Source organism: Magnolia sinica, chromosome 16 (genome assembly GCF_029962835.1).
Source record: "Magnolia sinica isolate HGM2019 chromosome 16, MsV1, whole genome shotgun sequence".
Classification (NCBI taxonomy): Eukaryota; Viridiplantae; Streptophyta; class Magnoliopsida; order Magnoliales; family Magnoliaceae; genus Magnolia; species Magnolia sinica.
The window spans coordinates 12941179-12959352 of NC_080588.1; positions in this window are offsets into that span (position 1 = coordinate 12941179).

Genomic DNA, 18174 nt, shown 5'->3' on the forward strand with positions numbered 1-18174 from the left:
GCTAGGTGGGTCCCACCGTGATGTTTGTGATAAATCCACACCGTCCATCCCTTTTGGGAGATTATTTTAGGACATGCGGCCAAAAACAATGTATATCCAAAACTCAAGTGGCCCTTATGAGAGGAAACAGTGTAGATTCAATGACCACCTTCCTCGGTTTTCCCTCTCGTCCGGCACACTTGAGCTTTGGATCCACCTATTTTTTGGTATCATGTCCTAAAATAACATCTCACAACTGATGGATGTTGTGGATTTCTTAAAAATATCACTGTGGCCCACATAGCATCCCATTGTGTGGTGTAGAAAATACTGAAAAAAATCTGTACGCAATTGTCAGATGTACCACGCACCAGCCCAGCTGGTTTGGCGGGTTGCCGTCAGCAAGTTCTGTGGGTCCCATCATGAGGTATGTATCATATCTAAACCGTCCATCCACTCGGCGGGCTCGTCTTAAGGCTTAAGCTAAAAAATAAGATAAATCTAAAGATCAAGTGGACCACATTGCAAAAAGCAGTTGGGATTGAACGTCTACCATTGAAACTCTTTTAGGGTCAAGAAGGATCGATCCGAACCGTACGTAACCCGATCCGACTTGATTTTCCTGACCGAGTTGGGCTCGGTTTGGGTCAGGCCAGCAGTATAACGGGTTGGGTCGAGTCAAAGGACCCGAACTCGGTCCCGGATTGGATCAAGTTTAGGTCAGGCGTTGAGAAGTTTGGACTGAGTCGAGTTGGGGCTAATTCGGTCCAACTCGACTCGATGCCCACCTCTAGTTGTTGTGTTGCATCCGCAAATTGCGTGTTGAGCTGGGTCCACCTTAGATGTATGTTTCTTATCCCGGTCGTCCGTCCGTTTTTTGAGATCATTTTATAGCATGAACTCAAAATTGAATAATATCTTAAGCTCAAATGGACCACACAACAGTAAACAGAGGGGATAATGACATCCATGGTTGAAACCTTCCCATGGTGTCACACCCCAGACTCGGTAACCGGACTTACAAGGAACCCGATGGCCGGTTCTGGCCGCAACAGCCTCCGTAGTACCCCATTCTCGGCTCCTGAGGCAGGTTCCGATCCTGGGATCTTACAAGGAGGATTTTCATAACAGTATAATCACTCCAATACAAGCATACCTAAGATCACAACAAGTATATCTGAGAATAACAAATGGCACACATCACAAAATCCACTAAGAATTTGAACTTTTACATGCTTACATAAGGTCCAAAAGAACATACATAAGATAATAGAAGAAATAAAGGAAGTCTGCAATACTGGGTCCTCAAGCTCAGCTCTAATCTAAACTCCGTCACTGTGACACCTGCCTATGATCTCCTGCACGCATCAATCGTGCATAAGCTTATAGAAACTTAGAGGGTGGTGTAAGTGTGTAATAATAGTGCACAAAAGAATAATAGGAGATACAAGAAGGAGACATGATCAAAGCCAACACCACTAGCCTTACCAAGGCTGTCATGAACGCAAGAAGCTATACAAAGGTAGTATAATAATGCGGGAAGCCATACCAAGGCTATATGATGCAATGAGTATGGTAATGCAAAGGGTACTGGGCGTCATGCCAAGGCGATGCAATATGAGGCTTATATAACTGATGCAATGCAATGTAAAGTAATGTCAATGCTCATATCCAACCCACATATCAAGTACATTTCCATCATAAGGAAATCACCGGGGTCCATTATATTGCTGGATGACTGCCGCTCTACAGACCCCGCATAGTCAAACGAGCGTAAGAGACCTCACTACCCTGCCTGTGGACAGCCAATCACCAACAAGGCTTGAAGGTAGCGAACCCATTCACGAGCTGGTCAGACTCAGCCTAGCAATGCCTCTTTACATCAGGCGAGTAAGGCCACACCCCTATCCAACCGACTACACGACAGTGGGAGTCGCAGCCTTACGGTATAAGACCCTCATGTGCTCATATATTCCACCCGGTCATGGCGTTGGAGCAGATCCTTGGTACCATGGAAGTTTTGGGAATTTCACCCATGGGCATCCTATGCACCTGGTATGCTCAAGTAACATTTTCAGTGTCCAAACATGGCCATCCACGATGTATCTGTGGAGGCTACAGCCCTGATGAAGCAAGGGCGATAATGCTCATATGTTATGCAATGCCAGATGCATAAATCACACAATCAACCATGCATCAATTCCAAGCATCCAACGTGCTCAAGAGGGAATACTACGTCCCTCGGAGCAGGTAACATGCAATGCCCAATGACACAATATGACCACACACACAGTGTCAACCAAGCATACAATGATGTACATGGGTCATGAGGGTAAATTTAATCATACTATATGGCGATATACAATGTAAATTACTTTCCTCCTATCCAAAAAGGAACCAAGACTAGGTACTTAGACAATATCCTTAAGGAATTCAACTTCTAGTGGAGGCCTATTTACCTGGGGTAGCCCACGAGCCTAAATATACAAGCTACGGGTCTAAGTAATATAGAAATGAGCCTAGCAAGAGTCTAAGATGGTTATCCAATCACTCTTAAATACAACCGGCCCTAAAGGGGTTCATAATGGAGACATTTAACCACCAATCCCCAAAAAGGCATATCAACCATGAACTATATGGATAGAAGGCCCAAAGCTTATATTTAAGATAAAAATAAAGGTAAACACATACATATATTCCTCATAATAGGCCATAAAAAATATAATACCACTTTTAAGAACACAGACTCCAAGAGGGGAATTAAGGCCCAAGGCTCAATTCCCAATGGCCATAGAATCCATGCATTAAGTTGGACTTGGTGGGTAGCCCGCGTACACAATATACAACTCAAAAAATAAGTTTAAGTTTAGATGAAATAGGCCCAACTATATCAACCCAATAACTAGCAATTTAAGTGGGCAACCAAGGGCCCAATACTATCCTTATCTCATCCCACAAGTCCATCAAAATGGTGGAAGTCGGCCCAATATATGGTTGGGCCAAGCTGGGACGTCCCAGCCCATTCTGAGCCTATGAGATGCCCCAGAAATTTGATCTAAGATGGGTCCTCATGAGATCACTAAAAGTGACCCAAAAGAATGCACTGATTAAGCACAAAGATTATAAAAAAATATAAGCATGTAACACGTACACAAGTTCTCATTATGGTGGGCCCCACAGCCAAATAAAGTTTTAACCATAAAATTGTACATCTAAGGCCCTTTGATAAACTTTTGGCCCGTTTGACTTCCTGGGCCTGCTAAGGTTCAGAAATTAGTTAAATAATCTCATGAAGGCCAACAATACTCACAGGAGGCCCCACCAAATGGAGGGTGTGCATACATCATGAAAGATCAAGTGGGCCTTGTCACGCCCAAAACTCGAAAACCGAGCTCAAAAATTTTCGATGGCCGAATCCGGTGCCGACAGCCTCCGTAGTACCCCATTCTCGGCTCCTAGCGTCTATACGCCAGATTCTGATCTTGGGGTCCTAGAAAGAGGATTTTTTTTTGTACATTTATCTCGTAATAACCATAACCACAAGTATACCCAAATCATAAAGGCAATATCATCATCACATATTCACTAATATAATCATTTGAGTACAATGCTGAAAGGGAAATACATAAATCGAAAATCAAGCTCCAGAAGACTACTACACGCTCCAAGCTCAACACTACTGTAACCTAACATCACCTGCACGTATCTATTCTACATAAGCTTATAGAAAGCTTAGAGGGTGGTGTAAGTATGTGCACAAGGTAAGCGCCAAGTATTCAATACAATACCATCATCATACAATATCAGAAATACTGGTAATCTGTAAATCGTACAATATCGTAATAAACAGAGATACTGACAAGATCATGAATTATCAGAGTAAGCAGAAATACTGACAAGATCATAAATCATATGATAACAGAGTAAGAGGAAGTACGGACAAGTTCATAAGTCAATCAATATCAGAATATGCAATATAGAATAGCTATGCAAATGAGGAGTCATAAAGAGCCAAATATCAGATGTCGAGGATGCGATGCAATATACAATTTTTGATGAGTTCACGAATAGCGTCAGCTGTACTTAGATCACATAAACGTAGAAACACGGTAATCCAAAATGTCATATGCCACGGATGTAATGCAATATGCGGTGTAAATGGAATGACCATGCTGGAGTGTGAAGTCGAGATGATAGTACGTAGTATCGCAGGCTACGGGGTCTATCACAAAGGACTTCTATCCAAACCAGTCTCATACCTAAATTTAGATAGTCAGACCCAATGTGGTAGACTCTTGATCTCAGGTTAGTCGCGTGCCCAACCGAAATCCTGGTCACGCGAAGGTACACAACAATTATTTGCGCACCACTAACCCGAGTGGATAGTGAATGAAATGAGTGTATGAGTATGTAACTCCTACTCAATAAGTCCACAAATCAGTACGGTTCCTCTCTGGGATCATCACCAGGGTTTAGTACACTCTAAATGGCACTATCGCTCACCCAGCCGTACAGTCCAAGTGAGCGTAAGAAACCTCACTATCCGCCTGGCCAATAGTCTGTCAATACCTATTCGGCACGTCGATAGCAGACCCATTCACGAGCTGATCAAACTCAGCCTAACAATGCTCCCTGCTCTCGGGCGGGTAAGGCCACACCTCCTCCCAACCGACCACGACACAGTGGGAGACGCGACCTCCTGGTATTCGGTATTCGGGCGCTCATGTATCCATTCGGTCTTGACGTTGAGGCGTCCTTTGGTACCAAGAGGGTTTAGGGATTTTCACCTAGGGCCATCTATGACAGCCTGATGCTAGAACAAATTTTCGGTGTCCCGTCTAGCCATCCACGATATGCCTGTGGAGGCTACGGCCCTGATGTCGCTAGGACGTACAGTAATCATAATGCGAGATGCATGAGTCATACAATCCAGTCATGCATCAATCCTACACACACCATGCACTCATGTGAGATAACCTCCACCTATCAGGGAGTCTCATAACAACATGCTCAATGACATATGTAATGATTAACCACATCTCATAACAAACATACAGATGATGCATATGAGCATGTATCATGATGCTATGCTGTCACATACTCATAATTGGTATCAACAACCGGCATTGACAATCGACCTCGACAATGTGGACATTTAACCAACATTGCCCCTAAGGAATGACCCTCATGGATCCTAACATATACTGGACCAATCACCTCACACAAGGGCCAAATATATAGCACCATAGGCCTCACTCAAGAGTTTAATATACGTCATGATGGGCCTCTCACATGGGCCTAACATACATCACAACGGGCTCCATCGCCTGACTCTCAAATGCAACACAATGGGCCTCAACTACGAGTCGCATATACACCATATAAGTCTCGACAATCGGCCTCGACAATTGAAATCAACACTCGAACTCGGCCTCGACAATCGAAGTCGGCCTTGATACTTGGCCTCGACAATCGGGATCAATCGATAATCAGAATCGGCAAATCGGTCATGTCAATCGAAATCGACAATCGGGATCAATCGATAATCAGAGTCGGCAAATTGGTCACGTCAATCGAAATTAGCAATCGGCCACAACAATCGGGATTAATCGATAATTAGAATCGACAAATTGGTCACGACAATCAGATCAATCGATAATCAGAATCGGTAAATCGGTCACGGCAATCGGAGTCAATCGATAATTGGAATCGGCAAATCGGTCACGTCAATCGGAATCGGTAATCGGCTACGACAATCGGGATCAATCGATAATCAGAGTTGGTAAATCGGTCACGTCAATCGGAATCGGTAATCAGCATTGATAATCGGGATCAATCGATAATCAGAGTCGAAAAATCGGTCACGACAATCGGATCAATTGATAATCAGAGTCGGCAAATCAATCAAGGCAATCAAAGTCGGTAATCGGTCACGACAATCGGAATCAATCAATAATCGAAATCGGCAAATCGGTCACGTCAATCGGAATCGACAATTGGCCACGACAATCGGGATCGGTAAGAATGGGCCTAACAAAGCCTAATGCAAGGTTACAATGTGGACATTAAACCATCATTGCAATGTGGACATTTAACCAACATCACTCCCAAGCAGTGGCCCACATAGAGCTAAACATAAAGTGGGCCCATGACCTCTCTTAAAGGCCTAATATACATAGCAATGGGCCTTACTCAAGGGCCACATATACACAACAGGTAGGTCTTACGCATGGGCCTCAAATATATGACATGTGGGCCCTACACATGGGTCTCATATGCATTAAATGGGCCACGTATCTAGGCCTTGAATACATCATATGGGCCATGCATCATGGGCCTAATACATATCACAATGGGCCTTGCCCATGGGCCTCAAATACATCACAATGGGTCCCATCATATGGGTCTTAAATACAAGGTAGGTGGGCCCCTATCACATGGGCCTCAAATACACATCATGATGGGCTGAAAATATATCACAATGGGTCGCAACCCATGGGCCTCAATATACAATGGGTGGACCTTGCAAGATGGGCCTCAAATATATCAGGGTGGGCCTCATGAATGGGCCACAAAACACATCAAGGGTGGCCCACGTAGCACCATCCAGATGAACGGTGTGCATGTACAACACATGCATCATGTAGGCCCACACAACACCGCCCAGATGGACGGTGTGCAGATACAACAAATACATCACAGTGCCATCCTACCAACCCAAATCGAATGGACGATAGGGATAGAGAATACATTCATCATGGTGGGCCCATTCCACACATGCAGCAAGTGTGGGGTGGGCCCCACATGCGTCGAACCGGTGGACGGTGTAACACATACCTCATTGGAGACCCACAAAACTCGCTATTGTCAAAATAGCATTACGTAGCTGATGTGAGACACATCAGCCAATTAGCTTCCCAAGGTGGGTCCCACATACATCAGGGCCCACCGTAATATTATATTAAAAATAAATATTCTATAAATATCCAGCGTTAAGGTGCATGGGACGGACGGCGAGGATAAAGGCCATGCATCATGTGGAGCCCCTGGACGGCAAGGATGAAATACATATATCATGGTGGGCTACAGACGACGTGGATAGAAAACACTTGCATCAAGGTGGGTCTCGCCACCTGCATGTGTGACACGTGCAGGGTTGGTCGCACATGGATGGACGGTGCGATATAACACATATGCCATGGTCCCATGGCTGTTGGACAGCTGTCCAGCAGCGTCCACCAGGTGGACTGTGTATATAAGGTGGTTTTCACCTAAGATCTGAATCAATTTCAATGGATGGACGGTGTGGATACAGACGTCCATTAAATGGGCCAACGTCCGATGTACGGACAGTGTGGATCATGACACATGAAATCAAGGTGGGCCCTACACGCTGCCATGGTGGGGTCCACGTCTAATGGGTGGACGGTAAGGATATAACATGTACCTCATGTTCAGGGCCACGGAACTAGCTGACGTTAATTCACCAGCTATATAGTAGGTGTGAGGTACAATATCCAATCCGTTTCCAGTAAGTGGGCCCACGTAGGGCCCACCACAACGTTTATATGCCATCCAATCCGTTGGTAAGGTCACGTGGACCCAGATGAATAGGAAAAACAAATTTCATAATGTTCCAAAACATTTGTGACCAGAAAAGGGTTCCAATGGTAGACGTTTAATCCCTCACTGTTTGCTGTGATGTGGGCCACTTGAGTTCCCATGGATGGCTGAAATTTTTTTGGGTATCCCCATAATTAAAGGGGCCATCAATTGGACAGTGGTGATGATCAACAGGCATTATGGTGGGGCCTGAGGTGGGGCCTACCCTATCGTTTCAAGCAGAAGGACATTGTTTGCTACAGAGTCCTTTGGACGTTGACAGCAACAGCGTCAACCACCATCTGTTTTTTTTTTTTGCAGGTTATCATAAGTGGGGCCCACATTAGTAGAATCCACCCTGTCGGTTAGGTTCCCAGGCTCGAGATAGGCCTAACAAGCTCAATCTTAAGTGTATTTGATGCATATAAACATTACAGCGGCCCCCAACAGTCTATATCACCAAAACCGCTATTTTTCATGATGTGGCTCATCAGAGATTCGGATTGGCATCATTTTTCGGCTCAACGCCTAAAATGGGCTAGCAAATGGGATGGACGGTGTGGATTAGTTCCATACATCAAGGTGGGGCCTGCATGAGTGGCCCACCCCAAAACTTTAAAAAGGCTATATATTATTTTGTCTTATTAGCTGTTAGTACACGCCCATGTCAGTACACGCACTCCATGTTAGCCATCAACACGTCCAGCGTCCGGGGACGCTGGATGGCATGGATAAACACAAGCATTGTGGTGGGTCCCACAAGGAAGTGGCCCACATTTCATCAAGGTGGGTCCCACATGAACATGGCCCACCTGATTTAAATCAATCTGATACTTGTGTTTTTTCACCACCATAAGGTAGGGTCCACATGACTAGGATGGTTTGGATAAGACATACATCAAGGTGGGGTCTATCCAAGTGGGCCACACATCACACAAAAATGAGAGAGAGAAGCACCCACCTCTAGATCAACTCCTTCTTTCGCCTATGCAATCTAGAGATCCAAGGGGACAATTTCGACGGTTGAGATGATGATCTAAGGGTTGGATTGGGTGATAGGAAGGTGGGCCACACAAGCTCTCCCATGGAAGCTTGCTTGGACGTGGGATGCTTGCTTGGAGAATGAGAGAGATGAGAGAGTGTGTGATGTAAGGGAAGTGATAGGAGAGAGGGATGGTGAGGTGATGGAAAGTTGACTTTTTGAGGTTGCTTTTGTACTTGGGAATGAGGAGAGTAATGGGTTGAGTGATGGGTATACTTTTGACAAGTGAGATGATTAATGTGATGGATTCTCTTGGGTTTAGCAACGCCCGGTGTTTTCCTCAAACTGAACGCGGGCCCACATCTCCTGGCCCAGGTATCGCCTCAACGCGAGAGACGCGGCATCGAAACCGCGACGATGGCGGGGTCGTAAGGATACAAGTCTCGGTTCGAGTCGACTCTAGAATACGGGATACGACTTAGGGTTGCACGCAAACGTCGATAACAGATTGCGGGTCGCCGGAATTCAACCGGTAGGATTGCGTAAGCCTAAAGAATGGTACAAGCTAGGATACAGGCCTTGCAAGCCTACTAATGGACTCGGAGTCTAGCAGCATCCTAAGGCAAAGAGTGCCTCCATGATTGGGTGATCCAAGGCTTGGACGGCCTGGACCAAACATGCGTTAAGGTAGGTTCCACATACATTCACATTGATCCTTAAACAAATGGCCTAGGGTATATGGTGGGCCTTTAACCATCCATAGAGAAACCCATGGGCCTACCTTAGGATTATCCAGGAGGACATTCAACCTCAACTGGTTTCCAAGAGGTAGCCCGCCACTACTCATATAATGAAAGATCTAAGGCCTAAGCAATGTGTGGATTAGTGCGCCATACACCAAGCCCAACTCATAGGCCATATAGTGGGCCCTCAAGTAAGGTTTGGGCCCAACCACAAAGGTCATAATTTCACATATTGTGGTGGGCTTTATGGGTAGCCCAGTAATTCATTTACACGGGCAAGTTTCACATTTAACACAAGTGAGTTGGGCCTCACTTTTGGCTTAAGTACAGGGTCAGTTTGGTGGGCAGCCAAGGGCCCGACTTCTTGTGTATTATTGCCCCTAAGCCCATCACAATAGATAGGAGAGTATAGGCCTAAGATCAATGGACTTATCCAAAAGAACTGAGTCCACAAGGCCTACTTGCTAACACAAATATGCATATACTATATCACATAATGGGCCTTAAAGAAATGGCCCAAAACAAAAACAATCCAATTTATACATTATGGTAGACTTGAGGGCAGCCCATAAACCCAAGAATATACATGAGTAAGGCCTATACTGACAGTGTGGGCCTTACCACATCAGCCCAAAGACTTAGTAAGGCCCTCCACAATATACATCTATGTGGGCCCTGCAAGTCAGCCCATAATTAAGCATTTCATGAGAGCATCACAGCTAATAAATACACATGGTCAGCCTGTAGATGGACCATTGGGCTCGTAAAACAATAAGGTCAGGCCCTGCACGATCTTGGGTCAAGAAATAGGTTTCCAGCCCATTAGGCCTATAAAACTACCAAAAATCTAGTTAAAGCTAACCCCCAACATCACTACAAAGGTGAGCCTTAAGAGGCACTAATTACGCCCAAAAATGTCCAAGAAAATAAGGCAAAGAGTGTGTGTAACACTCCCTTAAATCTGGTGGGCCACAATAACTCCAAAACAATAAACTATGGAGCGAATTTGGGCCCCTTGCTGGAATTCCAGCCCACCCACTTCCTGGGCCTGCTGGAATCTAGAAATTTATTTAATCTAGATGGGTTACTGGCCCATGGTGACCCACACATATCACAGTGGGTCCCACTGGATGAGAGGAGAATGTGCAACACACATTAGAAGTGGGTCATGCTACTGGAATATAGGCCCAGTAACAGCCCAAGGTAGGGGCATCCTGTGGTGGGTAGTCCTACGAGCTTGAGTATTTGACCCAAAATTGACCCAAATTTGCAGGCCGCACCACAGTCAGTACAGGGGATGGCCATGAAAATTTACAAGATGGTCCTTCCATAGGTAGGGCATAACTTCACAAAATTTCATGGTTTTTAGACCGTCAAAAGTATTTTAATTAATTTAAATAAAATAGACTATCCAGAAAATCTGGTTAATCTGGACATCCGAACGTGGTGGGCCATTCCGGCCCTTGCCACGGTATGCACAGGGTTCTATTGACCCTAAAAATTTGTATATGGGTCTCAACATGGGAAGAACACCTCTCTATAAATTTTAATGATTTTAGGATACTCAGAAGTATTTAAATTAATTTAAAGAATACAATCTATCCAGGGTGAAATATTGCTGGAATATAACTGTCCTGAATTTGGGCCATCCAATGGGTGGGTTCTGGGCCTCCAAAATTCCTGAAATTTAGACTCAAGGTCCCTCATCAAGCCTAAAATAAGGTGGGATCCATAAATATGTCCACCTTCTTAGAAAGTATTTTTAAAATTTTATTTTTATGAGACTATGCTGCTGGACTGCACAGCAGAAATTTCTAACAGTTTAGTATGTTGGCCCACCCTTTTGGATGCCCAAATGGGATCCCTTGGCCCTGAAATTGTGCGGATAGGTCTTACCATGGGTGGGACACCTCTCTGCAAAAATTTATAAATTTTGGGATAATCAAAATATTTTATTTAACTCCTGCAATTTATGGACAGCAAGGTCCAGGTTTTTATTTTCCTGTTGCTGTCCCTGACTTTAGCACCCCATTTAAGTGGGCCCAGGTCTATGTAAATTTGGAAAAATACAAGGCCAACCTTCCTATACAAGTATACAACAAGGTGGGGTCCACAAAGGTGGCCCACTATTTCAAAATCAGGCTGATATTTATGATTTTCTAGCAAACAGTGTGGCTGGACAGTCCAGAAAAATCTGGACCATCCACCCTCCTTGGCCCACCCTTTTGAGTGATTAAACAAAGACATTTGAAGGTGAGGTTTAACATAATTTTAGGTGGGGTCCACACCTCAAAGAAAAGTCTAAGAAATCAGGGAAAAAGAGACCACAATTAAGGCCTACAACCCATACATTATAGCATAAAAAAATTTCAGCAATCTGGACAGCAACATGTTGCTGTCTAGATCAGCCCATAAAATTAATAAATGGAAAATAAATCACAGATTCCACAAGGTGGGGTCTACCTTGATGTGTCACACAACTCTCAGGCCCAGCCCTTCCCCAAGAAAATCCATAAAATCAGGCCCAAAGGCCTTCCAAATCAAGCAGCAAAACTAGGCAGCACGGTTGGGCCTGGGTGTCCAGCAACTTGGGCCTGGATGTCCCAAAAATTTAAAAATCCTGGTTACATAGCACATCAGGTGGGCCACATAATCATCACATCCAAACCATAGACAGGGGAGAAAAGAAGAAGAAAGGAAATCTCATCAAGATGGGGTCCATGGAGAATGGCCTCATCAAGCTCGCATGCATGCAAGTGATGGCTAAAAGCCTTATCTAAGGAGTGGTAGACCTTCACCATTGATGTGGTGAGTCCTACACTCTCCATATGAAACAAAAAAAGATCTTTAAAGAAAAACCATACAATCTATCTTACATGCTCACCCACTTGTTGGATCTTCAAGATTCTTTAACCACCATGCTCCTCAAGCTTCAAGGAAGGAGGTTCAATGGTGATGATGGATCTTTGATGGTTAGATTTAGGGGGAAAAAAGAGGAAAGAGGGTTGGAAAAGTTCAGCAATGGTGGACATTGGAGGGAATTTGTAAAGAGGAGAAGAGAGAAATGAAGAAAGAGAGAGGGAGATGAGAGAGTTTGTAGAGTTGAAATGATTAGTTTTGTAGAAAAAGATGAGTTTTTGAAAAGAGAAAACAATCATTGCTCATGGGATAGGGTGGCTCATCATTGCCTAGAGAAGATAATCTCATCATGGTTTTCTTGAGAAAAGAAGCCATCATTGCTAGGCTAAAGGTGGCTTACATGGGGAATAGTGCACATGGGAAAATGTGTAATCAGGTGGGTCCCACCAAAAATGTAATCAACGGTCCAAATAATGTGCGACCCATAACTTTTGATGGACACATCGGATTTACGCATGAGACGTGGCACTGGAACCGCGGTGACGATGCGGCCGCAATGGCATAGGTCTTGGGTCAATTCGAGTCAGGTCTATATGACCGAACTCAAGGGTGACCGCAATCATTATCCGAAGGTCGCGGGTCGCCGAAATTTGACCGGTAGGACCGCGGGACCAAAATACACGAGATGCAAACTCACACACACACATGCATACATGAGAACTCGGGTCGGGTCTCACACATGGCCACAACAATGTTTACGTAATCCAACCTGTTTATCGGGAAGACATGAATGAAAGGAAAACACAGGTATCAGTTTGAACCAGACCAAAATTTATGTAGCCCTAAACAAGTTTTTTTTATTGTAGTCATTCAATTCACATTATTTTATGTGGCGTGGTCCACTTGAGATTTGAATATGCTCTAATACAGGGCTCAATGATCTAAAATAGTTGGACCACATGAAAGGATGGACAGCGTGAATAAACATACATCAACCTACGAAGTTTACCTGTGCGACTCACTTGGTAATCAGCTTCCGCCCGGAGGGAAGCGGATTGCGTGGTAACTCTCCACGCTTAGTGTACAGAGTAAACTTTATGAGGTCCATCATGATTTATGTATTTTATCCTCTCCGTCCATTCATTTTACGAGATAATTGTAGGAATTGAGACAAAAAATGAGGCATATCCAATGTTCAAATGGACAACACCACCAGAAAGAGTTGAATTGAATGTCTACTATTGAAAATTTCTTGGGGTTCACAGATGTTTTGGATCAAGCTTATATTTGTGCTTTAACTTAATTCACGTTTTATGATCTTATGAATAGGTTGGATGACAAATAAACATCACTGTGGAGCCTAGAAAGATTTCAAGGGTGGAAATCATTATCCCCACTGTTTCCAAAGGTATGATCCACTTGATCTTTGGATGTGCTTCAATTTTGGGCTCAACCCCTTAAATTAGATGGAAAAGTGAATGGACGGCGTGGATAGACTAGATACATTAAAGGTGGTCCCAACTGAGTTTACTCACTACGATAAAAGTGTACTGAGTAACTCAATAGGCAATCCAATTTCCGCCCGGAGGGGACCGGACACGGGCGCTTGAAGGCCTACGCGGATTAACAAAATTGGATAATAAAGTGATGCCACTGAGTTTTGTAGGCCCCACCATGATGTATGTATTGTATCCACACCGTCCATTCATTTGTAGAGATTATTCTAGCACATGAACCAAAGATTGAGGTAGATTCAAAGCTCACGTGGATCCACGTGACATCCACTGTTGAAACCTTCTTGGGCCTACCATGCTGTTTATTTGAGACCTAACATGTTCATAAGTTAGCAAAGACATGGATTAAGGAAAAATACAAATATCAACTTGATTGAAAAGTTATGCAACCCTCAAAAAGTTCTTAATAGCATGTGTTCAATCCCTACTGTTTTATGTGGTGGGGCCCACTTGAGATTTGGATCTGCCTCATTCTTTGGCTCCTGCCCTAAAATGATCTTTCCAAATGGATGGATGATGTGGATATAACACATACATCATGGTGGAGCCCACAAAACTTGGTGATGTTAGCAATTTGGCTAATAATGCCGTGAGTAGCTAATCCGATTCCTTTTAAGTTCTATATCCACGTTGTCCATCCGTAAGATGAGAAGTTAAAGTGGACCACATCAGAAGAAACAGTGATAACAATAATGCCCACCATTGAAACCTTCCTACGGCTCACCATAATGTTTATTTGCCCTCCAAACTGTTGATAAGATCACGGAGACGGGGATGAAGGGAGTATACTAATATCAGTTTGATTCAAAACTTATATGGCTTTAAAAAAATGTTTTTAATGGTGTGTGTCTAATGATGTCACGCCCCGAAATTCGGTACTCGAGTTGGCCAGACCCGACTCTGAATCCCAGGTCATGATTTAATATTAAACATTCACAACCACACTTAATTAATCTCAATACAATAACAATGTTCATCAAATACAATCTTTAACTATTGCAGCCTAAACTCACTTCTAAATTCTTATTATACATTTTTTTTCCATCGGTACAAATAAAAGATAAGTAAATTGATGATTGGATCTTCACTCCACTTTGCCCTTGACTAAACTCTGATGCCCTGAAACACTGCTATTTTGGGTATGAGCACAACCGCTCGTAGGATCTTATCTAAACAAATCTGAAATTTCTAGATTTATATCAAACAAATAAATAATAAAGGTACTTTCTTGAAATTCAAAACATGAATCAAAATATTGAATATTAAATATGACATGAATGCGATACTGGAATCATAAAGACGTACTGAATACTACACTATCATGAATTCAATAATAAAATTAAATAATCATCACATCTTACAACACCGTACCTAGGTGTATGGTCACGTTGCATTAATGCCTACACACTGGTACCTCATGCTGAGGAACCCATTTATACGTTAGTTGGTTAGACTACTGTTCTAGTTGTACCTCTGACGTATGTCCGCGCACATAATTGTACTCATATGCCGTACACAAAGGAGACTCCGAAGGATCCAACGGGTTTTAGGGTATTTCACCCAAGGGACACGATTGCCATACTTGCTAGCTTTAGGGTCTCTCGCCTAAGGGACACGATTGCCCTACTTGCTGGCTTTAGGGTCTTTCGCCCAAGGGACATAATTGCCTTACTTGCTAATACCACAATTATTTCCTCATTTTTCTTTCTTTTTCCACAATTCCGTAATCAGTAGAGATGAATGCATGTCATGAATTATTCCAAAATCAGTAGTGAAATAATTTAATTGTTTAAATCCTCATACAACAACGGAAGTTCTATATAAAATGTGCAGAAATTCGATGCCATAAAAATTCAATTCCTGAAATTTACTGAAACATTATGCTATTTTCTTTGCCTTTAAAAAAAACTAAAATTTAAAATCAAATTAATTAATATTAATTTAAACCAATTAATTTAAATCAATTACTTTAACGCAGATTTAAGGTTTAAATCTTAACATCTGATTTCAGAAAGAAAAGTTAGATTAAAATCTAACTCTACAAATTAATCAGATTCAGTAAATGCTAAATTTTAGAAAAGTAGATATTAGATATAAAGGAATTTGACAATATTAATTTAAAGTCATTATGTAAAAAAAAAAAATTTCAAAAATACTTAAAATCAGAAAGTTCATAATGGAGGAGAATCACCCACCTGATATTTTGACCGTCGATTTCTGGACTAGACCATACGCCCACGACCTACTTAGCGTCGCATGTTAGACCTGACCCACGCTTACGCTCTTAACGAGTTTCTCCTATTGACGCAACATATAGTATTAACTTGTTGTCTACACTCGCTGGATGCATGAGAAGTTGAGTTTTAGGATACCATATACCAAAAGAAAATAACACCTAAGTGGTCTATTTGATGAATGGTTTGGATTTCAGGTTAGTCTATTTTACCATGGTTGTTTTCAATCAAGATTTTTTACTGTTCGTGTTGTTGGGCTGATATGGTATGTAAGATGAATCACTATTTTACAATCGAAAATATCAACAATATAAATTTTTATTTCTAATTAATAATTCTAGACATCATTTTGTTGAAACTTTAATAATTTAAATATTTAAATAAAATATTATTTTTACTATTATTTAATTTAGGAATTACAGTGAAATAATGTATAAGAAATTTTATTTAAATTCTAAATTTAATTAAATTAATATTTTTTTACTTAAATAATGTTAAATATTAGTATAAAAATATTTATTATTTTTATTCACTAAATTCTAAAATTAAAATTTTTATTTTATTTATCACATAAACTTAACAAATACACACACACACACACACACATATTGAAATAACTTGATTATTTTGATTTTGATTTAATTTACTTATATATCTATATATATATATATATATATATATATATATATATATATATATATATATATATATATATATTGAAATAACTTGATTATTTTATAACTAATTTTAATTTCTCTTTGATAATTCATTAAGAATGTTTATCTAGGTTTAATCCTAAAAGGTACAGGGCCTCAATATCAACAAGTGAAGCCCAAAAAAAGATAAAAGATTATATATATATATATATATATATATATATATATATATATATATATATATATATATATATATTAGTTAAAAAATCTAATATTATACTTTATTAAAATTTTAATTTAATAAAGTTTTAAATATACATTAATTACTAGAATTCCAAATTATAGAAATCTAATCAATTTAGTTTCAATTCCAAAATTTTGAAAATTTTTTTTAAACTTAAGTTCATTTAAATTTAAATTAATTAACTCTTTAAAATTTTAGAATTAAAATTTGAATTTTTAATCTTTATAAAAACAAAAATATTACACTGATTTCTATAATATAACATTAATAATGTAATTAAATTATTATTTAATAATTTAAGTTAATTTATCTTAAAAATTTTAATCTAATTATTTTAAATCTAAATTTAGAATTTTATTATTATTTATTTTTATATCTAAATTTAATAAGTTAAAGGAAGTTATTAATTTGAATTTTGGATACTATTATTTTTTTATTTCATTTTAAATTAAAATATTTTTTTATAATTAATTCTAAGTATTATAAATTATTGGAATTTAAATTTTTAGCTTACTTTTTTTTACTTGATTATATATATATATATATATATATATATATATATATATATATATATATATATATATATATATATAAAATTGGACTTATTTACACGATTAAATTTAATAACTAACATACTCATTAATTAAAAATATTTTAAAAGTAATTCAAATTTACTAATTTAAATAAATTTATAAATTAATTTAAATTTAATCTATTTTTAATAATTTACGTTCGTATTAATTAATTTTTAAAATTTTAGGAATAATTTATATTTAATTTTTAATCTTATAAAAATTAATTAATAAATTAAAATATAAACTTAAATAAATTATATATTTTATTCTGTATAATTTTTTTCTCTTTTTCAAAAGGACATAAAATCAAACAAACTTAAATTAAATATTTTAACTTAGAATTAAAGTCTATTAGCGAATTTAATTTAATATACCTAAACTAAATTTCAGATTTGATGTTAGAATAAAATTGAACTTTATGAATCAATAAAATAAAATTAATATTAAATTCAAAAATATAAACATCATGTATAAATGAATTTGATAATTCTATTTATAAGAAATTTATTTCAAATTTTAATTCTCAGAAATATATAAAAATAGAAAATTCATAAATGAGTAGGATTACCCACATAATAATCAATGAAAATAATATTCCCATTAAAATTTTAGAATAAATAATCATCATAATTAACTGAAAATGATAAACTTTAGGATAAGATCACCTACCTCAAAAATCTAATGATCCGGCCCTGCTCTAGTCTCTCTCTCTCTCTCTCTCTCTCTCTCTTGATCAACAAAGTTTTCTCTCTCCCTCTCTCTTCTTTCGATATGATTGAATCTTTG